Raw genomic sequence first — 8,848 nt, 5'->3', positions numbered from 1 at the left:
GGCTTAGCATAGTAAATGAAGAATTTGTGTTTCATACATAAATTCTTGTCTAATGCAAAAATACTGGCAAATATCTTAAACCTTAAAACTTTTCCAGAAGCAGAAATCATTATAAAGTGTTCAGAAAACAAAACTGAAGGGCACCTGGGTGGCTCAGTCAGTTAAGTGTCTGCCTTTGGCTCAGGTCATGATCCCAGGGTCCCAGAATCAAGCCCCAGGTTGGGCTCCCTGCTCAGTGGGGAGTCTGCTTCTCCCTCTCCCTCTGCCTCTTCCCCCAACCCCAGCTTGTATTTTCTCTGTCTCTCTCTCTCTCTCTCTCAAATAAATAAAAATCTTTTTAAAAAAAAGGAACCAAAATTGAGAGCATCTTACCAAATATTTAATGAGAGCCCATTTGTGATAAATACCATAGGAAAAAGTAGAGAGGAACAAGATCTCAGGAGTTCAGGATCTAGAAGAAAGGATGAGATAATTACAGATTACTCTTAACACAAGGAAAATTAAAAGGTGCCATAACAGTGAGATATACAACGTGACATGTTTGTATGTATGTTTAAAGGAGGGAAATATCATGTTTATTTGAAGAGATGATAAAAATCTTTGGGAGAAAGTTACATTTGAAATGGGCCTCGATGGAATAATATAATTACTGTGACTGGAAATGAAATGGAACACACAGGACCCATTTTCAATGGGGAGAAAGTTTAATACTGCCAAAGGAGAGTCGCTGTGTAGAAGACCATAAAACACAAGGTCTCGTGTGCTATAGAGTTTGTATTTAAATTCGTTGAACACTTTTATATGAAGAATAATATATTTGATATACTTGGGACTCAGAAAAGATAAATCCTGTTCTGTATTAAGTTGGCTTGGAAGAAGCATCTCTTGAGGATAAGGAGAAAATAGGAGAGTTATATCTCAGTTTTCTAACGTAACAAGGTCTCAGTGGGCAGGGAAAAGGCAGGTCAGGATGGTGGATATATTTTGAATTTGCAAGACACTGAAAATTCACAAATTGAGCCCAATGATTGAATATTAACACTCCAGCTTCAAAGAGGACAAACTATTGGAAATCTTGGAAATGGCTACATACAGTACATATTTCTAAGATTTTATGTTAGATAATTTTAATGTTTCTTCATTTATGAACTTAATTATTTTCTTGATGTTCTTGTGTTGTGTCCATTTTACCAAAACAGAATTCAAAGTGCAGTGAAACCACACAGCTGGGCACTTTAATGTGTCCCAGACTCAGCTGAAGTTGCCTGGACTCCTGGTTCTCTAAACTAAGAGCCACTAAATCACTTCATATTTTCACAGAAAGCCAGATGGGATGCTGTAAGTGCACTTGTCGGATTCTTACTTGAATAGTTCCTATCTGGGAATGGATTAATTTAAGAGATAACAGGTAGAAATCTTTTGTATCATAACAACCTCTGCAGGTGGGAAGGATTATTATTTTAGCTTTCCACCTTCTGAACTCATCCGAATCAGATTTTCAACACCACTTACTAGACAGTGTAATTACTATGCACTCACTGTGGAATGCAGGTTGGCCTTAATTAAGGAGAGGCAGCATAGCACCGTACAGGGTTGGGCATGCTGTCTCTGGGACCAGTCTTCTCAGGCTGCAATTCCACTCCCCAGGTGATGTTAGGCAAGGTAGTTAACACCTCTGTACCTCAGATTCTTAGCCTACAAAACTGAGATGGTAATAACAGTACCTACCTAGAAGATCCTTCTGAGGTTAGAGGCTCTCTGACCTGTACCCATTAGAAGAGTGCCTGTTACATAGTATGTGCTCAATAAATGTCAAGTAGAACAGTTAACCATCCTGTTGTCACAATAGACAGTAAGCTCCTTGAGAACAGGGAATGACTTCTGTAGTTGGTTTTGAAGCTCCTCATGTTACCGAACCCCCAAGACCAGGTTCTTGAGTCTCATTGTCATAAAACTGAACACTGGACTCAAGAGAAAGAAAACAGGCAGAACTTATTAGAGACAACTTGCATACAAAGAAGTGCACAAGAAGAGGAATGTTGCTCTCTGAAGGGGTAGTGTGCAAGGCTTATAAAGGCACTCTTCCAAAGGGTGAGGGGTCGGGAGTGGAGAAGCATCCTTCAGTTCCATGGTCATTATCTTGTGTTCATTATTTTTAGTGAACGCAAGATAGTCACAGGAAGCCTTTATCCATGGTCAACATTTTCTAGGCCTCCTGGAAAAATAGAAATACTTGTGCAAGCAAGTAACTTCAATCATTACTTCTAATTTTGCTCCGACAAACATTACTCCCTAATAACCTATTACCTCTCATTTGTTCTCTTTCCCAAAAGGAGATATTTGTCTCTAAACGTATGGAAACTTTTAACACTTGCCTTAGACCAGTATCTTTACAGAAGCTAAATCTCTCTTGTTTTCCCTACGCTCTCTCACTATGAGTCTCAGCACGGTACATTTAGGTTGCATGAAACAAAACTATTCTGGAGAACATTTTTGGTCTTTAGAGTCTGCCAGCACATTCAGTAGAGGGCAAGGTCTAAAGGGGCAATAAGCTTTTCTCACTGAATAGAGAAAAATCTAGAATTTAGGATCCCAAGAAAATTAAGGTTGTTCAAAGGAAGTTGATTTTGGATTATTATTACTAGCCTTCAGATACTTAAAGTAAACTGCTAAATGTCTCAGTTGAGACAATAGGCCAGTTAAATTTAGCTTAGTCCAACAAGCTGGGCCTGAAAATAAATTCCTGGTTAAAAGCCAGCCTTAAATTTCAAAAGCAAATCTGCAAGGGGTTAGAGAAAAGAAAGGATGGAGAGACTTGATGTACGTAGAACTCAGTCAGCCAGACTTGCATTAAAATCCAAGTTTGACCACTTACTAGCCATGTGACAAACATAATACCTATCCTCACACGCACCTATTTTCTCTAGTCTCTCTCCCCCTCCATTAAACATTAAATAGATTTCCTAAGGCAAGATTTTCATGAGATCTCTCCAGCCAATAATGCAAGTAGATAGCAATTGTTTATAAATATCATATACACTTCTGAGTTTTTAATATTGGTGAAATGAAAATTAGAATTTCTATAATATGTAATATTAAATATCTACCATTTATTTAGACCCTAATATGACAGCTCTTTCAAGTTTTCATGGATTTTATGTTGCTAAGCATTTTCTTATTGGATTAAAAAATTGTATGCCTTAATTAGCTCTTATTTTTAAAAAATATATGTTTTAAAGCTTTAAAAGGTCTAAAAATGGAATGAAATATTTTTAAAAAGGTATAAAAATGACTGATTCATGAATGAGATCTCAAAGAAATAAATATTAATAATACCTGAGAAGAAAGATCAGAGTAGAGGGTGGGTTGAAGCCCTTGGATGACAAAGGATAGAGAAAATGGATGAAAAAAAGGAGGATGGAAATGAGAAGAGCATCCCCCTGCCCCCAATTCCAATCAGAAGGAAACATCACCCGAAGCTGCATTGTAGATGAGCACTGCATAAGGAATTCATGTTCCGGTGGCATAGTTGCAGAGCAGATTATTGGGGACAAGCATTCACTAAATCAGGTAGATTTAATTACACTGTACAAGTCAGCACTGGGACTTGGTGCTGAAGAGTATGATACACCAGGCACAAATGATTGGGAATAAAATCTCTCTGACCTTCAGTCTCCTCATGTCTAAAATGAGAAGAATAGCAGACGAACTTCTCCCTAGGAACCAGGCTAGGGATAGTGTGTCATCGGGGAGGGGACAGTCAGCCCTTCCACCTCCTTGCCAGCACCTCTGGGAATAGCAGAAATTTGAAAGATTCCTCCTCACCCTGCAGAAGAAGTCAGGTATAAATAAAAACAATCAATTTTGCTAGCATTTGTTAGATGGTTACAATGTGCCAAGAGCTATGATAAGCACTTTATACATACTCTTTAATCCCGGGGACAGTCTTATGATATGTATATTATTACTTCATGGCCCATCAAGAAGACAAGCGAGCCCAGCAATTTGGCACAAAACTTAGCTTAAGTGACAGCCTCAGACTGAAACTCACCAAATGTGTCCACCCTTGACCTTACCCATTGTACCACACTGTCTCTGGAAGAGCTAGTTCTCCAGAAAGGTAAATTCTGATTCTCTCTGAAGAGGCAGAACAAGAAGCCTCATGAAATGTGAATCATGGGAGGTTTTAGAATACAGGGTTCTTAACAGCATCAACGACCAGCTCAGCTTCAGATTCAGGAAGATTAATGCACATTGCCCTGGGAAAGGAAGTCCTGGCAAGAATGAGAGCCTTGTGATCCAGTGGGGGGAAAATCATTTAAACAGAAAACAGGAGAGCTTAACTTGTGATTAATAGTTATTTATTCTTTGTTCCTGTTTCAAATGTTATTTCTTGTGTTGTATTTGAAATTAATATATTACTCATTCTTCCTACTGTCACAAAAAAAAAGCATTTTTGGAGAAAAAGAACTAGGTGGGGTACCTTTCACTCTATACTTCCCTAGGAGTAGATGTCTATTTTGACTGGTCACTAAAAATAACCAAGGCACTTCCTGAGAAGGCAGGCATCAAAAATTAGCTGTCACAGGCAGGGCCTCAAGTGTGTGATAGCAGGGAAACAATACGGAAGTAGCTTACGGAGGCAGCAAGAGAAAAGACCTTATGCTAGGGGTGGGCAGATCTGGGTGCAGGTGCCTCCCTAGTGATACCTGAACTCCACAGCTTGGCATGAGACTTCCTCCTGGTCTTTCCTCCCAGCATCACCAGACCAGACCAAGGTCCCCTGGGAGCTTTTATCTTCCCCACCACCAGCCATTCAGGTCTTACTCCTCCATAAAAAGCCAGCTCAAATGCCATCAAGCATGCCCTGATTGTTCATCCTGCATCTCTCAGAGGCTAGATAGAGTGACACCTACCACATAGTGGGTGTTCAATGCAGTTGGCTAAAGCAAAACCCTGAAATCACAAATGGAGCTCACAGTATCCACTGAACCACTTGGGAAGGAAAATGCTATGGCTAGGCCTATTACGTGTGGATGTCTGAAGTGAAATAAGGAATGCAGATATAATCTATTCAAATAGAATGAGTTCACAAATGGTTATATGGTTCTTATCATTGGGGGCATCTTTTATACGGCAGGCTCTGAGCTCATTGAGCAAACTGTAAAGCTGGACCTGAATATCAAATGTGTGAAAGTCAGCCAAGACAAGAAAATGAGAACCAAGCAGAATGATCAGAATGCTATAAACCCAGAGCGGAGACTACACCAAAGGAAAGGCAGCCACGACATAGGGAAAAAAACTAGCTGAAGAGCCCTTTCAACACACACACATCTTATTTCCCAATTTGCTTAGCCAAGAATTTGGGACTAATCAAAGCAAGGTTGCCACAGGTCTACCCAAGAGCACATGTGGCACACCCACTTGTCCACAGCCCTTCCTTGGCCCCATGTTTACAATAGGACTTACTACCTATAGTAACAAGGAGGTCTTCCTGGGACTGAGAAAGAAGCTAAGTTCTTGCTACACCTCATCCTTTATACCCAGGCTCACATCACCATTCCTGAGCAGCTTACACTGGTAATCAGTGCTCTTCCATATTTACATTTACTTATTTTTATATTCACCAGGATCTCTTGGTTCTTGAACCAAATAGCACCAGGAAGGCCATATCTTCAAACAGCAGAGAGAAAGCAGAGCCAGTGCCCAGATATCTCTTTTCTTACTTTTTTTGTTATTAAAGTATAGTTAACATGCAATGTCATATTAGTTTCAGGTGTACATCATGATTCAATAATTATATACATTTCTCAGTGCTTTACCACAATAGTCACCATCTGTCACCATATATTATTCCAATATTATTGACCATATTCTCTATGCTGTATTTTTCATTGCCATGACTTATTTTATAACTGGAAGTTTCTACCTCCTAATTCCCTTCACCTATTTCTTGAAATAGATTTTAATGCTACACTGTGAGGTAGGCATCTGTGAGAGAAAGTCTATAGGCATGGAGTCTTAAGGATGAAACAGATCCACCCTCCTATTATTTCTAAGTAGATTTCATTTACCTTTAGAAAACAACCTGGCTTTTATCATCTCCAGAAGCTATCTAGTCCTTTACTCTCCAAAACAATAAAAGAACACAAAGAAACCTCAACTTCAACATGAAATCTTTCCTCCCCAAAGTCATAAAGTGTCAGGGTTATTAAAGTATTAGTTCTCAAGGTTTATAAATATATATCAAAACATGGGCAATTTAAATGGAAATTTTCATTTCATCAAAAAATAAAGAATCTCATTGGTGGGGGGAGATATTTGGACTCACTGGCAGGCAGTGTAGAACCTGTGAATATACCCCAGGCTGCCCCTAAGGCTCCACTGAGAGTCCCAAACCCCTCCTAGTCCTGGCACTGCCTCATCTCAGTGTGGTGTTGAACAACTTGCTTTACCACTAGACATACTTTCTTGCAGGTCTAATTACCTTTAAGTTCACTTCTAGCTCTAGCCTTTTGAAATTTTTAATTTAATTAACTCTTAAGAGCCAATGAAAAGGTATAGCCTCATGAGAAAAGAGTCAGCAAATGAAGACTCCTGGTGAAGAAGAGGGAATTCAATTCAGTATTTGCAATAAAGGCAAAGGATGTGTTTGACACCAGTTGGGTGGCTTTCTGTGCCACTAAATGAATATAATCCTATGCCTCATTTGTTACTAATTCAGAAAAATAGTTGACAGAAAATGCACCCAATATTGTGGATATATAACCAGCATCCAGGGGAACTTTACAGTCTGAGCACCCATTGAAGATAATCGTCTTAGCTGACAGTGAGATTTCTGGGTTTGATAGTCAAGGGTACTCTAAGGGCATCCTCTGTATACATGGTCATACCTCAGAGTGTTGAGAACAAAAAGTGACCAACTGGATCTACATAAGAGAAAAATAGCCCTAAGGAATAGTCTGAAGATGAGATCAAAGATAATATTTTTAAATATATTTCTCAAGGAAGTTGAGCACTTTGAAGTCTAACACTCAAAAAGATCACTTTAAACACATTTTAATGGAACATAAGTCACAGATACAAGGTAGGTGTAGGAGAGCAAAAGCAAAATGTTACACAGGAGGCAAAGTTTGGGGTGTTGGGGATTTGTTTTTGAAGTGTTCTTGTTATTTTGTTAACACTAACACTCTTAGTCTTCCCACCTGAAATGTCATGCCACGGTCAACATCAAGTCACAAAACTAGGCCAAGTATGTTGGTGTAGGTCCCCTGGAAACAATAATAGCTTTTAAAACTTGGAGGTAGGAGCTCCTGGGGGGCTCAGTCAGTGAAGCATCCAACTCTTGGTTTCAGCTCAGGTCATGATCTCGTGAGTGGTGAGATTGACCCCTGCATCTGGCTCCTTAGCACAGAGTCTACTTGAAGATTCTCTCCCTCCCTCTCCCCCTCAAAGTAAATAAATCTTTAAAAGAAATTGGATGTAATTTATTTTTAAGTCTTCAGACTCTATAAAATCTAAGAAGAAATGACTAGTCCATGGGCACGCACTGCATGGGAGTCAGAGTGCATGAGAGGATTCAAGCCTCAGTTTCATGCTGTTGCTACTGTAGCATGCTGTCTGCATGGAGAATTATCCCAGAAAACAAAATCACTACCTATTTCATCTTAGGCCAGACTTGTGGTCAACTTGCCCAGTATCACAATCTGCCGCCAAGGGCACTCTATAAGTATATGCTGACCAGATGAACAGAGACCACCTTTCTAGAAATACAGATGGCCAAACCATGGCTCATAGTCACTCTGAAGTCTCAAAACAAGCAAAGTGGTCTGTTATGTGTCGCTAAGTAACAACAGATGAAAAGAAAATGGCTGTGTTTTTGAGTTCATTTCCAAGACATTGTGGGAGTTACACAACTGAAGCCGGTCTCCTATTTCCTTTTCTATCAAGGCTATTATTCCATCAAGCAAAGTTCCATAGTGTGCTTTAAAATCCATTTTAAGTACTTCCAGGAAAATGTTAAAAACTGCCCAGATGTCAGCTCTTTAAAGACAACAACAGCCACTGGTGTCAGAGTCCACCAGAACCTATACTCTGTATACAAAGTTTCTGCTTTAATCTTCTCCTCTGAAAGTAGAAGCCATTGGCTAGAACACTGCATGACCCAGGACATCACAGACTCATAATTTAAATGGGCTTATATTTATGAAAATTTATGTAACAGAAGATTCACAGTGAACCTGAGTAAGAATCACCTACCTCTAAATGCAAAGCATCTGAAGACATCCTATCTCCACTCATCCCAGAGAGTGATCTCAGGCAGCCTTGTAGCTTTGAATATCAATTATGTGCAGATAACAGCAAATACACGTTTCATCTCCAACCTTTTCCCCTAAGTGTGTCATGTTATGGGCTGAATTATGTCCACTCAAAAATCATATTTGAAATTCTTAGCTATTACCTCAGAATGCAACCTTAGTTGGAGAGAAGGTCCTTGTAAACATAATTAAATTAAAATGAGGTTAGTAGGGAGGGTCCTAATCCAGTATGACTGGTGTCCTTATAAGAAGAAAAAATCTGGACACAGTTATGCACATAAGGAAGATGACACAAGGAAGCATAGAGAGAAGACAATCATCTATAGATCCTTCCTTCTTAAACATTAGAAAGAACCAAACCTGCTGGTTCTTTGATCTTAGACATCTCGCCTCCACAACCATCAATTCCTATTATTTCAGCACCCAGTTTGAGGTACTTTGCTACAGTAGCCTTGGCAAATAAATACAGCCACTCAATTTGAATATCTAACAAATACCTTAAGCTCAACTCTCTCGGCCCAAAGCCTGGA

General features: G+C 39.4%; 1 long non-coding RNA gene across 3 annotated transcripts in view; it reads right to left on the bottom strand.

The window, feature by feature from the left end:
- Nucleotides 1-367: 367 nt before the first annotated feature.
- LOC144324709 (uncharacterized) overlaps nucleotides 368-8,848 on the bottom strand; it is a 130,617-nt gene continuing 122,136 nt past the window's right edge. For all 3 annotated transcript variants that reach the window (XR_013390141.1, XR_013390139.1, XR_013390140.1), the window contains exon 5: nucleotides 368-451. This is a non-coding gene — a long non-coding RNA (uncharacterized LOC144324709). The remainder of the gene's footprint in view (nucleotides 452-8,848) is intronic.

The sequence above is a fragment of the Canis aureus genome, chromosome 12 (assembly GCF_053574225.1).
Source record: "Canis aureus isolate CA01 chromosome 12, VMU_Caureus_v.1.0, whole genome shotgun sequence".
NCBI lineage: Eukaryota > Metazoa > Chordata > Mammalia > Carnivora > Canidae > Canis > Canis aureus.
This window is presented reverse-complemented; position numbering and strand designations above follow the sequence as displayed.